Source organism: Gracilinanus agilis, chromosome 5 (genome assembly GCF_016433145.1).
Source record: "Gracilinanus agilis isolate LMUSP501 chromosome 5, AgileGrace, whole genome shotgun sequence".
NCBI classification, from domain to species: domain Eukaryota; kingdom Metazoa; phylum Chordata; class Mammalia; order Didelphimorphia; family Didelphidae; genus Gracilinanus; species Gracilinanus agilis.
This window is the reverse complement of record NC_058134.1, coordinates 261,820,138-261,841,253: the sequence shown is the minus strand read 5'-3', so window position 1 is coordinate 261,841,253 and position 21,116 is coordinate 261,820,138.

The window sequence follows — 21,116 nt, the reverse complement described above, 5'->3', positions numbered from 1 at the left end:
AATCCTGACTGTTCCGATTTTAAGCAAATATCTAATATTATAAATTGCATACAAGCTGTTAATTTACATTTATAGAGGTCATTTTATTAACTATATCAATGAAATTATAGGTCTAGTCTTTATCCCTATATTTTATTTTCCTACTAAATATGATTCCTTAGGGATTGGGCCTTATACATCTTTGTATCACATATTGTTCCTAGCACACCTTGCCTGCTGGAAATGTAGAAAAGACCTTGCCATTCTACCTGTCATTTAATCTTGGGTTTATGTGATATTATTTCCAGGTTCTGGCACAAGTTTGAATGATCCTTAATTGTATAATTTTGTGTAATTTTACAAGAAATATAGGAAATAGAAATTACTTTTTTAATCTGCTAGATCTCTGGTAGTTTACTCAGCAATTTTTTTCTGCCATAAAGAAAAGTGCTATTTTATCACTGTCTGTCTCTCACTAATTAAACAACACCAAAACAATGTGACAGTTCCAGATGCCAGCCTCTGGAGAGAGTTTTTATTTTTCTGTGTTTTCCTCTCTAAGGAAATCTGTAGGTCTTTACTCTTTGCACCTTCCACTTCTTAGTGTCATTGTCTTTCCTCATTCAAGTATGGAAAGATTCCTGCTCCATTGAAATTCTAAATTTCTCCTATTCACAGATAAAATAATTCCCTAAATTTCTCAGAGCACTTTGCATGTGTTCACTCTCCTTTAGAGCAAAGTTATTGTTCTCCTTTTTGTATTATAAGCTCCTTGAGAATAGGCACAGCATTATCATCATCTAAGGAGAAGAGAGGAGTGTGTTTCACCATCTGTCCTCTGAGACAGTTTGTCTAATTCATTTGATCCGATATCAGGTGCCTTCCATTGCTATTTTAATTCATAGTATTGAAGACATTGCAAATATTGTTCTCTTGGTTCTGCTGTCTTCCATTTACGTTGCTTCAAACAACTCTTTACACATTTCTCTGACTTCCTCATTTTTTGTTTTGCACAATAATCTTTCATTACATTTACAAATCACAATTTGTTCAGTTATTATTGAATCAATGAACCTTTATCTTTTGAGATTTCATTCTGGAATATAGCTTAATATGTTAGAATGTTGAGAGGTAGCTTGTCACAGATAGCCAGCCTAAGAACTTAGAAGAATTCAATTCAACTGACTGACTTTGTCATTGGGTGAGTCACTTAACTTTTAAGTACTTTAGGAGAGTCTTTTAGAATGTAGGATACAAAGAAGGCCCTAAATTCTCTTGCTAGAAGGAGTTTTCTTTTTTGAGAATTTCTGAGAGCAATGAGATCATTTTCCATATTCTTGTGGTAAAAATGGCTAGTATAGACATTTTTCTTACAGATAACTTTCTAGTTTTCCTGTAATCTGAAATCTCATAATTCTAAACTCATCCCTTATTTTCAGGGAGATTCTTAATCTTTTGTTCAGCAAGATAAATTTCATTATAACATTGCCAGTGAGACTGGTAGATAAAATTTAAAAGTTAATTTACATAGTATTATCACTTTTACTATACTATCATGAACCAGCCATGAACAATAAATATATCTTTCATTATTATAAGCTGTCCTTTATTTCTATAAGTGACATTTTTGAGTATTTTTAATATGGATCCTGAGATTACCTGAATAAATTTGCTCCTTAATATTTTATTCATATATTTATGTAATACACATATACATACATTGATATGGAAAAAGAGTAGGAATAGTGGATAGTCAGAGAAGTAGGAAGGAGAGAAAGGAAGGGGTAGATAGAGATCTGTCCTGCATTCAGATTTCAATTCTGATACATATTAGCTACGTGATGTTGCACATGTGTTAAGGAATTTCCTAATTAAAGAGAAAGTTCTGACTTGAAATTGTTAGAGGGAATTTCCCCATTGGGGAGTTTTTTTTAATATTTCCCAATTCTGTTTTCTTTACATGATGGAGTAGTCTTCTAATTTATACTTTTGAAGTAATATAGTCAATGTAATCTCATGTATAATAACATACTTTAATAGGACATAATAACACGGTCTAGGTTATCACTGAATAACATAATAGCATAACTTGAAGGCACATATAGGACTATTTTTTAAAGATATGCATATAATAAATCTGGTTCCACAAATTAACAACAACAACAAAAAAATCCCCTACTTCTTTGACATTAGCTTAATTTAGGATGAAACTGGGACAACAGTGATGGAAATTATTTGTAGCTGTGGTTTATTGGTAAATGTTTAATAACCAGCTCTTCAGCAAAAAAGAATAAATATATGATATCTTTAGGTGTTATTAACATTTATTAATCTTTTTCTATCACTTTTTTAAGTTTGGAAAATCAACAAAGCAATAAATCAAGCACTGAATTCTACTGTTTGCCAGTTTCTGAGATGTAAATACTCATGCTGAACATCTAACAATTAACTCTCAGAAGGCTGTTTAACGTGGCTCCAGAACACTCTGGTTTTGCATTTGATTAACGAACTCAAGGCATCAAATACTGGCCATAATGAAATTGATTGACTACCATTTTATTTCTCTTTAAACAGAAACTGAAAACATTTAAACCAAAGTGATTACCTTTCTCATTTGGAGCTATGATCCATTACTCCTAGAGTTGGAACTGATTATCACCTATCACTTATAATAATAATAATAATAATAATAATAATAATAATAATAATAACAGCATATCCTATGTTCATTTCAAACAGCTCTTTGCAAAAATAGTTGCTCCAATAAGTATGGCACTTAAAGTACAGAGTATAGTAGTAAATGACTGCATAAACATGGTATTTAGCATTATTTAATGAAAGCTATTGAGGATTGCTGTATTTTTTGAAAAAATGAAATGATGCAGCTATAATAATCTTTAAGGAACATGATTTTACCTAGTTCACAATAGATATAGAGAAAAGTAGGCAGAAGAGCAGCAAGGAGACAGTTGTCATAGTTGAGGCATAATATTTTAATACAACTAGAAATATGTAGCCTGGTGATAAGATAAACATGTATCACTTGGCTTGCTTATATATCAGAGTAACCTAAGTAATCAGGAATTTTCATAGAAGACATTGAGACACTGTTTTCCTTAAGTAATATGGCTTAAAGTGAATCTATTACAATGTGTTTTACTACTATAATAGCATTATAGAATTGTAAACGTATTCCTAAATATATTCATAGTCATGATCATCTTTTCAATTCAAAATATATTTCTACAGTACCTACTACAAAACAAATGTAATACAGAGGAAATAATTTTTGATTGGAGGATCTAGTTTCATTTTTGACTATTGTTGTATTTGGGAAGCTGTATAAGATAACAGGGATCAGTAGCAATGTATTCTCCCTAATCCTTTGGTCTATGGAGGGTCATACCCACAAGCAGGCTTGACTAGAAGGATCTTGTGGATCTTGTGAAAGTGCTCCTTCAAGTCCCCCTCCCACTAGGCAGTTGGAAAGTCAGTTATAGTCTGGCAATGGTGGACAATCTGACTTGATATCTTCTGGGCCAAGATGGTAAGTGGAGAAAGACAAACTCCTTATGATTATATTTTCTTCTGTATTATTCCTCACAGGATAGAATAGGTGAAGCTTGATGTTTAGAAACAGCTCACTGGCTCAGAGATCAGGATCAACTACAGAGCCACCAGTAAGAGAAATTTGACTTATGGAAGTTGTGAGCATATCCCCAAAATATATATCTAGGCACTGTTCCCAATTGATGAAGGTTTAATGATAAATGGGAATGGGAAGGATGGGAGATGGATAAGGATCTATAAGGTCAGGGAAAGCCCCATACAGTTATGTCAAAGCAGCCCTCCCCACAAAGGGGGTTAGGTATCCTGAATGGCTGATCTGCTCTCTAGCCCTATAATATTCTTCTTCTATAGCAAGATAGGTAAACTATGGTAGACTGTGATATAGTTGAATGTCTAACCAACATAAAACAGCTTGGCAATCAGGTACTGAATGGCTCAGCTAAGAGTCACCCAGATTATCCCTCTGCTCAGATTCAATATCCAGGACTTCAGCCCAGCAAACAGGGTGACCTGCCTTCTTATACCAGGGCTCCAACTGTCTTTAATTGCCCCCTCTCTTAGAGTTCTGGGGGGCACTATGGAATTCTGTGCTGTAGCCTGAACCCCTCTCTGCAGCTTGAACCCCTCTCTGCAATATGAATCTCACACTATACAATTATTTAATCTGTTCTTTAGAACAGATCATTTTACTTCCCTGGGCCTCAGTTTTCTTGCATGATACCTTTCACTTATAATAATTCTATGATATATTAAATACCATGGATATAATTAGAGCTGAATATAATATAACCCCTGGTTTCAGTTTTATTAGATTGTAAATAGGGGCAGGATGGGCATTATTTGTAAAGAAGAAATGGAATATTAGAAAGGAAATATATACTAGTAGAAAGTGGTGCTTTAACTTTGGTACTATATATCCTTAGCTGCTGCCACTCCATCATTCTGTATTATTTTGTGACATCACTCATATTATTTCTTTTCTGCCCCACCCACAGTGGGTCAGTGCTTTCAAAATTATTTGCCCAAGGACCATTACCCATCCAAACTACCTCTTTACAGGAAGAGCCCCATATAATTTAATAGGATTAAATATCTCTTCTTTATCCCACTATATCAAAATTCCCTTTCCATCAATATACAGATCTTAGATAATCATCAGAAGGGAAGATATGAGGAATCTGGTTAGCATCATAGTAGAACTAATTTCCTTAAAGACAAAAACTTCACTTTCCCCCTTGATATCCTCAGAGTCTAGGATGATATTTAGCACAAAGGAGAATCTTAATAAATGTTTATAAACTTGAATCAATCTCAATAGAACAGAATAAGGGAGTTAAATTGAATTGAGTGTAAGTATAGAGATGGAATTAGAAATCATATTCAGTCTCCACATTTTATAAATAAAGAAAGTGAAGTCTGAAGGTGACTTGCTCAAGGTCAAAAAATGTTAATCTCTGAAAATTCTCAGCCTGGGACAGAATGTCGGAATTCATTAATTTCTAAAAAAAACAGGGCAGTGATCAATATGTTTTGAAAAATGCCCCAAAGGGTTATCATGTAGCCTTCTTTTGAAGACCTAATGTAGGAATAGAAACAATTCTTTCCCGAGGCAGCCCATCAAAATTTTGCACAATTCTAATTATTTGGAAATGTTTCCTTAGCTTGAGACTGCCTTTCTGCAGTTTCCAAAATGACAAAAATCTATTTACACACTAGATGTAACATGAATAGCAGCATGGTATTATGATAGTAGGCCAACTTTAGAGTCAGGAAAAGCTATGTTCAAGTACTTTGTCTATCATATTAACTATGCAGTCTTGGACAGTTTTTTAACCACTTGTGGATCAAGCAGCTATTTAAGACTATGCTGCAGAACACTGTGAATCTGGGAAATGGAAAGGAATTCCACCATTTAGAATCATTTTCATTGATGATACAAAAATTCTTCTTTAAAGAAAAAAAAAGTGAAACAAAGGAGGGGGAAAAGGAAATAGGAAAAGCAGGAGAAAAGGAAAAAAAGGAAAAAGGGAGGATGAAAAAGAGAAAGAAAGGGAAGGAGAAAGAAAGAAAAAGAAGGAAAGTGATGAAAGTTTTTATTCAAGTTCTTGAAAGTTTTTTTTTTCAAGTTTTAATGAAAGTTTTGTTCAAGGGAGTGTGGCTGGGGGCACACACAAAACCAATAAGCAAAAAATAGTCTATTGCATCTTGAATATTCCATCATTCCTAATTCTCTGATCTGGAGTCAAATATAGCTAGCCTTATCTTTATTCTGCAGTTCAGTCTTTTAATTACTTGAAAGTGCCTCCTTTGTACATTCCCACTTCATCCTACTCCCAATACCACTTCTACCACCAATTCCTTCTCTTTCCAGGGTGAACATCTTTATTTTCTTTGATTTATTTTTAGTGCCATCATTTCTGACCCTTATAGCATCCTAGTCCTACTCTAGGCAATTTCTAGATTTCTAATGCTTTTCATGAAATGGGATTTCCCAAACTCAAAAGAGTATTTCAGAGGTGATTTTACCAGAGAAGACTACAAAAAGACTGAAGACAGTCTTGTACTCTGAGAAGAGTACTGACTCTGGAGTCAGGCTACTTGGGTTCAAATCCCACCTCTGAATTTAATTAGCTGTGTATTCTTGGTTAGCTCATATTACACAATGAGAGAGTTGGTGTATGTAACCTCTAAAGTCCCATCAATTGCTAAATCTATGAACCTTCAACTTCCTTCTCTCTGAATCATCTGCATGTATTAATGTAGCCTTAAATCACATTAACATTTTTGCCATGCCATACCACCAACTACTTTTGACTTGCATAATTCCATCCAGAACTGATTTTATTTTTAAAACATGAGTTTTGCATTTTCATTTATATTTAGCTCAATTAATTTCATTTTATACTTTTGACCAACAATTCCAGCCTACAGTCATTGGCAAAAGCATTGGAAACACAAAATTAATCACTGGTCCTTCCCTTTAGGATGAAACCAATAGTTTATGACTATTCCTTGGCTCCAGTTATTCAATTACTTATAAATACTTTCTCTTAGGTGGTAGGATTCAGAGACTATAATAATAATAATATAAATATAAAGTATTTAGTTGGTTTAAACTGTAAGAAAATGGATGGTACTCAGGTATATAATACTTCTGTACAAGCATGTAAAACATTTTAGACTATTTCAAACTTTTTTTTTAAAACCCTTAACTTCTGTGTATTGGCTGATAGGTGGAAGAGTGGTAAGGGTGGGCAATGGGGGTCAAGTGACTTGCCCAGGGTCACACAACTGGGAAGTGTCTGAGGCCAGATTTGAACCTAGGACCTCCTGTCTCTAGGCCTGACTCTCAATCCACTGAGCTACCCAGCTGCCCCCTATTTCAAACTTTTAAAAAAATGTCTTCCTTTCTTCTTTTAGAGTGCAACATAGGAAAGCAAAAGGAATAAAGGGGATTTATCCATCTTTCCCTACCAGGTATACCCTCCAGAATCACATAGGATATACCTATTTCTTCTTAGATTTCTATTCATATTACTAGAGGAGAATTGTTGATCATGGATTTTCTTAACCCAAAAGAAGAAAGTAGTCAGTGAAGTGGTACATTTTCAACATTCTTACAGAAGTACATAAAATAAGGAAATATAATCATGATTTCTCACATGACCCACGAAGGACATTGGTACACATTGAATTGACCATGATCTTGAAGAAAAACTTTTTCTTTTCATTTTTTTTAATTTTCACGCAGAACACACTTCCATGCTGTTCATTCTTGTAAGAACACACTAATACATAACCAAAACCCCAAAATAAAATTAAAGATATGCTGATGTGAAAGACAATTCCAACAGTTCCTTCTCTGGAGGTAGATAGCATTCCTTGTCATAAGTCTTTCAGGATTATCACAGATCAGTGCATTGCTGAGAATAGCCAAGTTATTACAGATAATCATCATCTAATATTGCTGTTACTGTGTACAGTGTTCTCCAAGGTCTGCTTATTTTGCTCTGCATCAGTTCCTGCAGATCTTTCCATTTTTTTAAAAATCATCTTGCCTTTCACTTTTTATAGCATGATAGTATTCCATTATCAACATGTACCACAATTTGTTCAGCTATTCCCCAATTGATGGACATTCCCTCAATTACTAATTCTTTGCTATCACAAAAAGAGCAGCTATAAATATTTTTGTACAAGTAGGTCCATTCCCCATTTTTATTATCTCTTTGGGATACAGATCCATTAGTGGCATTATTGGATCAAAGGGTATGCACATTTTTTTAATTTGGAAAATTTTATTTAATTAATTAATTTAGAATATTTTTATATGGTTACAAGATTTGTGTTCTTACCCTCCCCTCCCCTTAACCCCTCCCATAGCTGACACACAATTTCACTGAATTTTACAAGTGTTATTGATCAAGAACTATTTCCATATTATTGATATTTGCACTTGAGTGATTGTTTAGAGACTATATCCCAAATCATGTCTGCATCAACCCATGTGATCAAGCAATTGTTTTTCTTCTGTGTTTCTAATCCCAGAGTTCTTCCTTTGAATGTGGAGAGTGTTCTTTCTCATAAGTCCCTCAGAGTTGTCCTGTCCAGAGTTGTTGCATTGTAAAGAAGTCCATTACATTTGATTGTACCACAGTGTATCTGTCTCTGTGTAAAATGTTCCCCTGGTTTTGCTCTTTTCACTCTGCATCAACTCCTGGAGTTAGTTCCAGTTCACATGGAATTCCTCCAGTTCATTATTCATTTGAGCACAATAATATTCCATCACCAACAGATAACACAATTTGTTCAGCTATTCCTCAATTGTAGGGCATCCCCTAATTTTCCAATTTTTTGCCACCACAAAGAGCGTGGACATAAATATTTTTGTACAAGTCATTTCCCCTATGATCTCTTTGGGGTATTAACCCAGCAGTGGTATGGCTGGATAAAAGGGCAGACTGTCTTTTAAAGCCCTTTGGGCAAAATTCCAAATTGCCATCCAGAATGGTTGGATCAATTCACAACTCCACCAGCAAGTATTAATGACCTAATTTTGTCATATCCCCTCCAACATTTATTACTTTCATTTGCTGTCGTGTTAGCCAATCTGCTAAGTGTGAGGTCATACCTCAGAGTTGTTTTGATTGCATTTCTCTAATTATAAGAGATTTAGAACACTTTTTGATGTGCTTATTGATAGGGTATGCACATTTTGTTAGTCCTTTGGATATAGTTCCAAATTGCCTTCAGGAATGGTCAAATCAATACACAATTGCACCAATAATGCATTAATATCCCAATTTTGCCATATCCCCTCCAATATTTACCACTTTCCTTTACTGCTATACTGGCCAATCTAATAGAAGTGAGGTGGTACCTCTGCACTGTTTTAATTTGCATTTCTCTAACCAGAAGTGATTTAGAATATTTTTTCATTTGATTATTTATGACTTTGTTTTCTTCATTTGAAAATTGCTTGGTCATGTCTTTTCGCCATTTGTCAATTGGGGAATGGCTTGTGTTCTTATAAATTTGATATAGTTTCTTTATAAATTTGAGAATTTGTCCTTTATCAGAGACATTTGTTGTATATATTTTTTGCAGTTTGTTGTTTAACTACTAATCTTGGTTAGATTAGTTTTGTTTGTACAAAAGCCTTTTAATTTAATGTAATGAAATTATTCATTTTATATCTTATAATGCTCTATCTCTTATTTGTTCATAAATTCTTTCCTTCACCAAAGATCTGCCAAGCAAACTATTCTCTGTTCTCCTAATTCAGTTATGGTACCATTCTCTATATTTAAAACATATATTCATTTTGACCTTATCTTGATACAGGGCATGAGATATTGGTCTGTACCTAGCTTCTGGCATACTATTTTCCAATTTTCCCAGCAGTTTTTGTTATATATCTAGTTCTTATTCCAAAAGCTGGGATCCTTGGGCTTATCAAACATTAGGTTGCTAAGGTCATTTACTCCTTCATATTGTGTATCTAATATGCTGCATTGATCTACCATTCTATTCCTTAGCCAGAACCAGATTATTTTGATGATTATTTCTTCATACTACAGTTTTTTTCTAATTGTATAAAAAAGGATTTTCATAGTTTGATAGTTATCATACTGAATAAGTGAATTAATTTTAATAGAATTGTAATTTTTGTTATATTAGCTCTGTCTACCCATAAACAATTAATATTTTATCATTGTTTAGAGCTGAATTTATTTGTGTGAATAGAGTTTTGTAATTGTGTTCATATAATTCCTATGTTTGCCTTGGCAACTAGATTCCCAGGTACTTTATATTGTTTAGAGCAATTTTAAATGGACTTTCTTTTTCTAACTTGCTCCTGGACTTTGTTAATAATATATAGAAATGCTAATGTTTTATGTGGATTTATTTTGTACCCTAAAACTTTATTTACTAAAGGTATCAATTATTTCAAATTGTTTTTAGTTGATTTTCTAGTATTCTCTATGTATATCATCATATCTCCTGTAAAAACTGTAAGTTTAGTTTACTCAATACTTATTTTAATGCCTTCAATTTATTTTTATTCCCTTACTGATAAAGCTGGCATTTCTAATATAATATTAAATAATAGTGGTAATAATGGGGACTCTTATATTACTTTTAATAATTTTGTGAAGGCTACTAACTTATCCTCATTGCAGATGATACTTGCTGAAGGTTTTAGGCTTATATTACATATTTTAAGGAATGACCTATTTATTTCCATACTTTCCATACTTTCTAGTGATTTTAATAGGAAAGTGGGTGCATTTTGTTGAAATATTTTTCTGCATCTATTGAGATAATAACATGGTTTCTAATTGTCTGGTTATTGCTATGGTCAATTATGCTGCTAGTTTTCCTAATATTAAATTGGCCCTGTATTTCTGGTTTAAATCACACTTGGTCATACTGAATGATCCTTGTTGTATATTACTGTATTCTCCTTACTAGCATTTCATTTAAAATATTTGCATCTATATTCATTAATGAAATTGATCTTTTCTTTCTCTGTTTTTGTTCTTCTTGGCTTAGTTAATGGTACCATATTAGTTTCACAAAAATTTTTGTTAGTATTCCTTCTCTACCTATTTTCCCAAATAATTTATGAAGTATTGTTATTAATTGTTTAAATGTTTGATAGAATTCACTTATGATTCCTCCTGGTCCTGGGGAATTATTTCTTAGTGTGTTCATTGATAGCTTTTTTTCTGATATGATAATATTTAAGGATTCTATTTCCTCTTTTGCTAAGCTGGATAATTTGTATTTTTGTAAATATTCATCCATTTTAACTTAGATCATCAGATTTATTGGTATATAATTGAGCAAAATAGCTCCTTATGTTTACTTTAATTTCCTCTTCATTGGTGGTGAGTTCAGCCTTTTCATTTTTAATGCTAATTATTTGATTTTCTTCTTTTTCTCAATCAAATTAACAAACATCTGTCTATTTTATTTGTCTCTTTTCATAAAACCAACTCTTAGTCTTAAATATTAGTTTAATGCTTCCCTTACATTGAATTCTATTAGTTTCTCCTTTAATTCTTACAATTCCCAAATTAGTCTTTAAATAAAGAATTTTATTTGTTGTTTTTCTATATTTTTAGTTGCTTGTCCAATTCTTTAATCTGTGTTTTCTCTATTTTGTTGATGTAAGTGTTTAGAGACATAACATTTCCCCTAAGTAGTGCTTTGACTGTATCCCATAAATTTTGATATGTTGTCTCCTCATTGCCATTCTTATTAATAAAATTAATGGTTACTTCTCTGTAAGTTGTACTTTGTTCCACTTTTTTGCATTAGATTTCTTAGTCTCCTATTAATTTTTTATTTATGTTTCCATGGAGACTTATTAATTATAATTTTCATTATATTATGATCTGAAAAGGATATCTTTATTATTTCTGCTTTTCTCATTTGGTTGTGAATTTTTATGCCCTAATTCCAGGTCATTTTTTGTGTAGGAGTCATGTACTGCTAAAAAGAAAGTATATTCCTTTCTATTATGATTAAATTCTCTATGGAGATATGTTAGTTCTAACTTTAATAAGATTTCATTCACTTTCTTTACTTCTTTCTTGTTTGTTTTTTAGTTTGATTTATCTAGATCTGAAAAGGGGGAAGTTTATCTCCCCCACTAATATAGTTTTTCTGTCCATTTTTTTCTAAAATAAATTTAATTTCTCCTTTATATATTTAGAAAGTGTACCCTTGGTGCATATATCTTCAATATGTATATTACTTCATTGTTTATAGTACCTTTTAGCAAGATGTAATTTCCTTCCTTATCTCTATTTTTTAACATTTATTAACATTTATTTTTTAGAAAAGTTAACATAGTTACATAATTCATGCTCATACTTTCCCCTTCACCCCCACCCAAGATCCCCCTCAATGGCTGATGTGTATTTACACTGATTTTAACATGTGTCATTGATGAAGACCTATTTCTAAATTGCTCGTAGTTGCATAAGTGTGGTAGGTTCAAGTCTGCATCCCTAATCATGTCTGCCTCAACTCATGTGCTCAAGTAGTTGTTTTTCTTCTGTTTCCACTCCTGTAGTTCTTCTTCTGAATGTGGTAATGTTCTTTTCCAAAACTCCCTCAGAATTGTCCTGGGTCATTGCATTGCTGCTAGTACAGAAGTCCATTACATTTTATTTTACCATAGTGTATTGGTCTCTGTGTACAATATTCTTCTGGCTCTGCACCTATCACTCTGCATCAATTCCTGGAGGTCATTCCAGTTCACATGGAATTCCTCCAGTTTATTATTCCTTTGAGCAGAATAGTATTCCATCACCAGCATATACAACAATTTGTTCAGCCATTCCCCAATTGAAGGACAAACCCTCATTTTCCAGTTTTTGCGACCACAAAAAGTGTGGCTATAAATATTTTCATACAAGTCTGTTTGTCTATGATCTCTTTGGGTTACAAACCAAAGAATGGTATGGCTGGATCAAAGGGCAGGCATTCATTTATAACCCTTTGAGCATAGTTCCAAATTGCCTGCCAGAATGGTTGGATCATTTCAAAACTCCACCAACAATGCATTAATGTCCCAATTTTGCCACATCTCCTCCAGCATTCATTACTTTCCCCTTCTTTCATTTTAGCCAATCTGCTAGGTGTGAGGTGATACCTCAGAGTTGTTTTGATTTGCATTTCTCTAATTATTAGAGATTTAGAACACTTTCTCATGTGCTTATTGATACTTTTGATTTCTTTATATGAAAACTGCCTATTCATGTCTCTTGCCATTTATCAATTGGGGAATGGCTTGATTTTTTATACAATTGGTTTAACTCCTTGTATATTTGAGTAATAAGACCCCTGTCATAGTTTTTGTTATAAAGATTTTTTCCCAATTTGTTGTTTCCCTTCTGATTTTGGCTACATTGTTTTTGTTTGTACAAAAGCTTTTTAGTTTGATATAATCAAAATAATTTATTTTACATTTTGTAATTTTCTCTAACTCTTGCTTGGTTTTAAAATCTTTCCTTTCCCAGAGATCTGACAAGTAAACTATTCTATGTTCACTTAACTTATTTATAGTTTCCCTCTTCATATTGAAGTCATTCACCCATTCAGAATTTATCTTGGTGTAGGGTGTGAGATGTTGATCTAAACCTAATCTCTCCCATATTGTTTTCCAAATTTCCCAACAGTTTTTGTCATATAGTGGATTTTTCTCCACAAAGTTGAGCTTTTTGGGTTTATCCTACACTGTCTTGCCAATGTCACTTACCACAAGTCTATTCCACCAATCCTCCCTTCTGTCTCTTAGCCAGTACCATACCATTTTGTTGACCACTGCTTTATAGTACTGCTAGGTCCCCTTCCTTGACATTTTTTTTCATTATTTCCCTTGATATTCTTGATCTTTTGTTATTCCAGATGAACTTTGTTATAGTTTTTCCTAATTCTGTAAATAAGTTTTTTGGTAGTTTGATAGGTATGGTGCTAAATAGGTAAATTAATTTGGTTAAAATGGTCATTTTTATTATCTTAGCTTGTCCTACCTATGAGCAATCAATGTTCTTCCAATTGTTTAGATCTAGTTTTAATTGTTTGGAAAATGTTTTGTAGTTGTTTTCGTATAATTCCTGTGTTTTGTTGTGAGGAAGATTAGATTAGTTAGTAATTAAGAATTAAGGTGTATCTAGCAGGAAGGAGCTGGAGCTGGGAATTCCAAGATGGAATGAAGGAGCAGGAAGAAGTGACTTGGGCTCTGAGAGGGACTCTACTAGGGGTTAGCACAAACTTTGGTTAGCCCTGGGATATCTCAGAGTAAAGGACAACCTGCATTCTGATTTCCCTGGGATCCTGTGTCGTGGTGGCATCTAGCAAAGAGGACAAGATCTATAGTGCAGTACCAAGAGAAGAGGAAAAGTTTGGGATCTGGTGGACAGTGTCTCAAGCACACCCTGTCAACTTGGTACCTGAGACCACCTTGGCTCTTGGCATCCAGAGATCATCGATGGATTACATTGAGAACCCCAAACCCACATCAGCCCTTAGCTGTGCTGCTCAAGCCTGGCAGGACCAGGCCTGAGACAGTCACCCAGAGACTCCATTACTGCTCTGCCTGCATAGATCTTTAGATTAGAGTACGAAAATCCTCCCCTTTCCCTGTAGGTTTTGTCATTAGGTTTTAAGGTTTTAGAGTAGAAATCCCTATCCCACCTTTTAGTTGTACATAATTAGGATATAAATTTCCCCCTGAGTACTACCTTGGCTACATCCCACAGAGTTTGGTAGGATGTCTCATCATTGTCATTCTCTTGGTTGTTTATATGATTTCTTCTTTGACTAGCTTGTTTTGGAGAATCATATTATTTAATCTCCAATTATTTTTTGATTTGCCAGTTCTGGTACCCTTACTACTTATTATTGTTATTGCATAATGATCTGAGAAGATTACATTTATTATTTCTGCTCTTTTGTATTTGTTTGCAATGTTTCTATGCCCTATTACATGGTCAATCTTTGTGAATGTGCAATGTGCAGCTGTAAATAAGGTGTATTCCTTTTTGTCCCTATTTATTTTTCTCCACATATCAATTAAATTTAATTTTTTAGGACTTCATTCATCACTCTTACCTCTCTCTCATTTATTTTTTGGTTTGATTAATCTAGATCTGAAAGAGGAATATTTAGATCTCCCACTAGTATGCTTTTACTATCTATTTCCTTCTTGAGATCTGCCAGTTTCTCCTTTACAAATCTGATTGCTATGCCATTTGGTGCATACATATTGAGCAATGATATTTCCTCATTGTCTATACTGCCTTTAATCAGGATGGAATGACCTTCCCTGTCTTTTTTAATCATATCTATTTTTACTTTGGCTTTGTCAGAAATCATAATTGCCACTCCTGCCTTCTTTTTCTCATTTGAGGCCCAAAGGATTTTGCTCAAGCCCTTGACCTTAAACCTTTGTATGTCCACCTGCCTCATATGTGTTTCTTGTAGACAACATATGGTAGGATTTTGGTTTCTAATATACTCTGCTATTTGCTTCCTTTTTATGTGCAAGTTCATCCCATTCACATTCAGAGATATAATTAACTGTTGTGTATTCGCCAACATTTTGGTATCCTCTCCTATTCTACCTCTTCTTCTTACACTATTTCCTTTTAATCCAGTGGTTTGTTTTATGCCAGTATCCCTTGTCCTCTCCCTTGATATACTTCCCTTTCTACCCTCTCCCCTATGATTCCCCTCTTTTTATTTTTAAGGCCTAATGAATTCTCTCCCCTCCCTTTTTTGACCTCCCCACTCCCATGCTCCCCTTGGTTTATCCCTTCTGACTTTCTCAGTAGGGTTAGAGTTTTATATCCCAATGGATAAAGCTACTCTTCCCTCTCAGGATTAATTACACTGAGAGTAAGGTTTAAATATTAACTCTTAATGCTATCTTCCTCTCCTTCTTATAATAGTATTCATCCCTTCCCCTTCCCATGCCCTCTTTGTGTGTAATAGAATATCCTATTTTTTCTTATTCATTCAAATTTCTCTTGAGAGAACTATTCACCTCCCTCTTTCCCACCCCCATATCATCTTAGACCATTTAGTATTCCAACCTCTCCCTATGAATAATTCTTCTAATTACTGTAATAGTGAATACTATAATAGTGAATAGAGTTCCTTAAAGAGAATTATATATTTCTCCACATTGGAGTGCAAATAATTAATTCATATTGAAGCCCTTAAAGAGGCAAATTAAAAAAAAATATGAGTTTTCTTTCTTTCCCCTCTGTTTCTTATTTTCCTTTCATGTTTCTCTTGATTTTTGTGGTTGGATATCGAACTTTCCATTTAGTCCTAGTCTTTTCTGTGCAAATACCTGGAAATCTTCTATCCTGTTGAATGCCCAAACTTTCCCCTAGAAGTATATAGTTAGTTTTGGTGGGTAGATGATCCTTGGTTGTAGACCCAGTTCTCTTGCCTTCCTCAATATCATTTTCCAAGCCTTGAGGTCTTTTAGTGTGGAGGCAGCCAGATCCTATGTGATCCTGATTAGTACTCCTTGATATCTGAATTGTCTCTTTCTGGCTTCTTGAAAATTTTTTCTTTCACTTGGAAGGTCTTGAATTTTGCTATTATATTCCTGGGGGTTGGTCTGTCCTCTCAGGTTTATCCTCACACTCCCAAGGTCTGAGATCTCATTGTTCTCAGGTTCAAGCCTCCTGGTGGTCCCCTTGCTTGTTTCTCTGCCTGAGGCTCCTTTAATAGTGTCAGGGCACTGCTTCCACAGTCATGCACCCCTCTGCACTGGGTTCCAACTTAAGGTCCGCGCCTCCACTCAGGATCCAAGTTCTTACCTGAGCTCAATATCTTTTTCTACACATGTGTCTGCCCCTGCACTCGTGCCTGCACTCAGGTTCTGTTTTCAAAGTCCACGTGTTCTTTAGCCTCTTGGGGTCTTAAGTCTTGCTTAAGTCTCAGGAGCAGGCCCTGGTGACCCCAGGTAGCTGCCAAGGACTTAATGCATGCCCCAAACTTGCCCTAACTCTTGTGTGCTGGCTTTGGCACTGTAGGTGGTGTGGGGTGGGGGAGGGCGTTGCTCAGCTATCATTTTAGTGAGAGTTGTTTCACCCCTTTATAGCATGGAAATGCCCCAATTCCACATATCTCCAAGGCTGCGCCCTGTTGTGGGGTCCCTTTGTTTCTCTGTTTTTGTTTTTATATCTTCTTGAGGAGTCCTATATGTTTTGGTTTGGAGAGGTTAAGCAGCTGCTTTTTCCTCTGCTGCCATCTTAACCAGGAAGTCTAAATCCATAGTCTTCCTTATCTCTTTTAATCAGATCTATTTTTGCTTTAGCTTTGTCTGAGATCATGATTGCTACTCTTTCTTTTTTGTTTTTACTTTAGGTGATGCACAATAAATTCTACTCCATCCTCTTACCTTTACTCTGTTTTTACCCTGACTCAGATGTGTTTCTTCTAAGCAACATATAGTAGGATTCTGGTGTTTAATCCACTTTTCTCTCTGCTTCTGTTTTATGGATGAGTTCATCACATTCACCTTCACAGTTTTGATTATCAACTGTTTTTCCCCTCCATCTTATTTCCCCCTTTTTATTCTGCTCTTTATCCTTTCATTCTGTTCCTTCTCACCAGTGTTTTGCATTTTATCACCCTCCACTTCCCCTTCACTTCAATTATCTTACCCTTCCTTTGACCTCTTCCCCTTCTACATTTCTATAGGATAATGTAGAATACTACAATAAGTATTCTTCTTATTCCCTCTCTGAGTCAGTTACATTGAGAGTAAAATTTAAACACTGCCCATCAAGACCTTCATTCTCCCTTCCACTACAATAGTTTTTCATGATCCTTTTTGTTATATAATTTATGCCATTCCATCTCTCTCTTCCCTTTTCTCTCAATCCAATTCTCTGTTTTACCCTTTGATTTATTTTGTACATCATATTTTCATAATTTGCTTATTTCCCCACCCTTTGTCTAAATATATTCTTTCTAACTGCTCTACTACTAACAAGAATTTTATATATATTACATATATATATACTCTTTCCATGTCGGACTACATACAGTTTGATCTCATTGCATCCCTTAAATTTTTTCTTTCTCACTTACCTTCATAGGTTTCTCTTGGGTCTCATGTTTGAACTTCAAATTTTTTCTTTAGATCTGGCTTATTCCTCAGGAATGCTTGGAAATTTTCTATCTTATTGAATATTTTCCCCCTTAAAAATATACTCAGTTTTGCTGGATAGGTAACTCTGAATTGTAAACCTAGATCTTTTAGCTTCCTGAATATCATATTCCATGTCTTCTGATCCTTTAATGTGGAATCTGCTAAGCCCTGTGCAATCTTGGTTATAGCTCCATGGTATTTGAATGATTTCTTTCTGGCTGCTTGCAATATTTTCTCCTTCACTTGTGTGTGTTTGAATTTAACTATTATATTCCTGGAAGTTGTCATTTGAGGATTTCTTTCTGGAGGTGATCTGTGAATTCTTTCAATTTTAATTTTATTTTCTTGTTCAGGGATATCTGAGCAATTTTCTTTGATAATTTCTTGTTTTATGATGTCCAGGCTTTTTTTTAAATCCTGCCTCTCAGGTAGTCCATTACTTCTTAAATTGTCTCTCCTGGATTTATTTTCCAGGTCAGTTGTATTTCCAATCAGATATTTCATGTTTTATTCTGTGTTTCTTCATTCTTTTGATTTTTATTTTATTGTTTCTTGATATCTAGTGAAGTCATTAGCTTTAGAGACTTCTTTTTCATTTGGCCTATTTCTTCTTGCATTATGTTCATTTCTCTTTCCCATTTTCCCTCTGCCTTTCAATTGTTTTTTGAAATCCTTTTTGAGTTCTTCTAGAATTTGAGTCCAATTCATACTTTTCTTTTCAACTTTGTATGTGTTTCCTTTGCTTTCACTATTCTCTTCTGTGTCTATGCCTTGCTCTTTGTCTCCACAAACATTCCCTATAGTTGTGTTTTTTTTTATCTGCCCATTTTCCCAGCCTTTTTAAAAGTAGGCTTCCTTCCCCTGGAAGTCAGGGCATTCTTTTAAATTGCAGTCCTTCCTTGATGATACTCTTAGCCTTATTTCTAGGTTTCTGCAAGTTTCAGGTCTTCCAAGATGATATGATGACCTGGGGGCTAGTTGCTGTGAGAGCTACCTCCAAGTGCTGATTCCTTTACCCCACTGACACTGCTGATGACTGAAATTTTAGCTTCAGGCTTGGGGATAGACTTTTGGTTTCACTGTGGGCTTAATCAGGTCATTCACAGTTCAAATTCTAGCTTCAGGTTGAGTGTAGGCTTTTAGTCTCACTCTGGGCTTGATCAGGTCAGGCATACAGTCAACTACCCTATTCTGGAGCTCAGCCTTAAGCTTTTGGTGAGAGGATCAGGGAGCCTAATTTCAAGTCTATGGATTTTCCCAAACTGAGATCTCTGTCCTCATAACAAACCCATGCTGGGGCTCCTGATCTTTCTCTGGACTCACAGAGACCAGGCTACACAGTACAGACTTCCCTGGGCTTGAATTCTGGACCTCATTGCAAGTTTGCTTGGAACTTTAAGGGGTGTACATTGGTTTGGATTGCTATTGGCCCAGGCAGGGTCTTAGCATCTGGATGGTGGCTTGAGGTCAGGTTCATAACCTGCCGCAGTAGATGTGTATGTGTGGGTGGGTGGGTAAGGGGTAAGAATTGCTCTTGGATTGCTCCTTACTCCTTGTTGTAGCCTCCTGATGACTGTGCTTCCCTCTCACTCCAGTGCCCCAAATGTTCTCTGGCTACCTTTCAGGTTTTTCTATTCTTGAAAGCTGCTTTACTTTGTCTCCTTGTTGCTTCTTTCACTCCTATATTCATTTTGTGGCATTATTTTAAGATTGATTGAAGAGGATTTTCATGGTGATTTCAAGCTTCCCTGCTTCTACTCTGCCATCTTGGCTCTGGAACTCCTGAAAGAATTCTTAGGCAGCACCAGTCCTTAATTTTGCCACAAGAATCACTTCAACACAAAAATTGATAGTTTGGAAATAAAATTCCAAGTGAGAGATTATCTCAGCAGGGTAATCATTAGAGAAAAAAGAGGATGACCCTTGTGGCCCTGCATCTAAAGCAGTAAAGAGATTAAAACTGTCACATAAGGGAGAAAGGAATCAGAATCTAGTAACTCTCTATATTATAGTATCTTATTTATATAGTACAGGTTCAAAGGTAGGGACTTGGTTTTACAGAAGCTTTAGTGTGTGTGTGTGTGTGTGTGTGTGTGTGTGTGTGTGTGTGTGTGTGTGTTAGAGAGGAGAGTCCAAACTATAGTGGCATACTTCACATTTATAAAAGGAATAGGTAAAACTTTGTGGGAAATCTAAGTATTCACTAGCATATTTAGAGAGTTGTCCTACAGAAATCTTGAGTTTTGTTCTGTCTTTTGAGGAGCTTATAACCCATTTTAAGTGATATATATATATATATATATATATATATATATATATATAATCTATCAGTTGCTTTGTTTTGTTTATCTCTTCTATGTTTTTTGTAGAGATTAAAACTCTTTGGGATACATTTGTTTTCTTGAATGTATTTATTGAAATTGTGGGCCCTGTTAAATATATTCACATGAAATCTAAACATGAGCATGTTATGAAAATTCCAGATGAAACTTTAGGTGAGAGTATAAGTCAATGACCCTTTTGGGTCATTGTCGTTGATTGGACCCAGTCTTCATGAAAATAATTCTAACATGTGTAACCTCTGGTTTCTATTGCATTGCAGGCCACACATGTGCCTTTTTGTTGCCTTTCAGGTAATCCCCTTTTCAGTTCTTTAGATACATGAGTTCTCTATGTTTCATACAGGTACAAAATGTCACCAGAAAATAAAAAAAAACATTTTATTTCAAAAGATGGAGCTTTTATTCAAGGGGAAGTTCAGGGGCAATTCAAAACACAGTGAAATTTCCCAAAGGCAATCCAGGTCTTTCCCCTATACTTGTTTAAATTTAAAGTGAATCTATTGCCCATCTAGAGTTTCTCTTTGATGAGTATGCTGTCCACCTAAATGTGTGTCTCAATTTGAAATATCTTTTACTTACACTTTTTAGTGTGTTTATACATTTTGATTAGAAGGCTTTGCAGTGATACAGAGTATAATGTTTTCTATAGCAAGGAGTATCTAGAAGATCTCATTGATTCTAAAGAGAATGTGTTGATCCATGACTTATTACCTATTGTGCTGCATTAATTTCTGTATACCATTTTGCTTCCCCTTTGGTCTCCAATCAGAATAATCTGTCTTCTACGTGCAGCCAACTTATATGTTATTTGTGTTATTTGTATCCATGGATTCTACCTATTCTTTCTCAAAATTCTCCAAAAAGATCTTAAGGCTAAAAAATAAGGTATCATGGGTAATGGAGAACTCCCATAGGACATATTTTATACTGAAATGTTGGTAGGAAACACTTGAATCTAGTCATATCTGTTGGTAGCAGAATTTTAGTATGGTATTTAGGTAGACATAAAGGAAAGTAGCTAATTTTTTTTT